This window comes from Dioscorea cayenensis, chromosome 14 (assembly GCF_009730915.1).
Source record: "Dioscorea cayenensis subsp. rotundata cultivar TDr96_F1 chromosome 14, TDr96_F1_v2_PseudoChromosome.rev07_lg8_w22 25.fasta, whole genome shotgun sequence".
In the NCBI taxonomy this organism is placed as follows: domain Eukaryota; kingdom Viridiplantae; phylum Streptophyta; class Magnoliopsida; order Dioscoreales; family Dioscoreaceae; genus Dioscorea; species Dioscorea cayenensis.
The window spans coordinates 14,668,054-14,669,596 of record NC_052484.1 but is presented as its reverse complement, the minus strand read 5'-3'; positions in this window follow the sequence as shown (position 1 = coordinate 14,669,596).

Genomic DNA, 1,543 nt, shown 5'->3' with positions numbered 1-1,543 from the left:
TGTTTCACTTTTGAGAATTCAAAAGGGTCAGTGGAGCTGATTCTATGGGTTGAGTTGTGGTATAACACTGCCTATCATAGTAGCATTGAGATGGCACCCTTTCAAGCAATCTATAGTCGAGAACCTCCTACATTTCTCACATATTACTACAATGAAAAGACCCTCTTGCAATATCTTCCTTGCTTCATCAACGCAATACCTTTGCCGTTTTTCTTTTGTACTGTTTTATATTAAATTTGAATTAATTATCACACTATTTAGTGGAGTTTCAAACATTTTATTATTAATCATTAACTATTTAAGCAATCTATGACGAGAACAATACGTTTACTTTTCCCAACTACCCAATTTGAAATAATTTTTTTTTTTTATAATAACTCACAAAATATAAATGAGATATTTAAGATATATCATAAACCACTTTCATTCTAAATTTGATATTGATTAGAAAATAAATAAATTATCATATATTTCAGATATGTCTTCGAGTTATTAAAACTACTCAAGAAATAAAATAAACAAAAGATAGTCCCTCGTCCCATTATAAAAGTCCACTTTTAGAAGCTTTCCATGTCCCAAATTATCTGTCCACATACCTAATTTAAATGTTAATTCTCAAATTTAACCTTACTAATCTATTTAAATGTATTATTCTCCACCCCTATAACCTTAGTAGTTGAAGAGAGAAATGAGCAAAATGAAAAATATAGGCTGAATCTTCATGAACTGTTTAACTCTGATTAATTTTCTTACTCTTCATGAAACTGCATAACGGCATGGAGGAAATAGTATACAAAAGTCATATATAACATTTTAAATCAAAATTTAAGAACACAAATGATTCATCCTATGATTATGTCATGCCTTAGAATACTCTTACCCATGAAGGAGGGTAAAATGAGCACTCTTTAAAAAAATGTGGTAGGTAAGGATTGTGCTAAGTGAGAATGGGGTAGGTAGGAATTTTAGACATTCATTTGGTAGGTAAAGGGCTATAAATACCCCAAGGAACTTCATTTGTAGGAGAAGCGAGTTTATTAAAATATACTTAGATAAAATTTCTATCACTTCAAGTGAATCTTTACAAATTCATGTGTTTTACAAATAAGTTCCTTCAGATATTTATAGCCCTTTACCAATTAAATAGATGGTTAGAATCAATTTGATGCAAAAACTCATATTTGATTCTGCTTGTCTCTCCACCTACACCCATTCTCACTTACCACCAGTTTTTGTGAGTAAATGTGTCATTGTCTCTTATCCAAGAGAGAAAGATCTCTTTTTTAAAGTAGTTTAGCTTGAATTGGATTGAGTTGAAGTTACCCCATAAAATAATTGCACTCTTTGGTTGATACCCTGCTTTAGGTAGGTAAATAAAATAAGTTGTGGCCTGTTGCCAAGAGCTAGCTTCCTCAAGACCCTATATAAATATAAAAATAACAAATAAAATAAAAATAAAGTGGGACACTCAACTATGTGACTACCTACCTTATCCCCTCCACTAACACCCATGCTCACTTACCACCATCTTTATCTACTAATG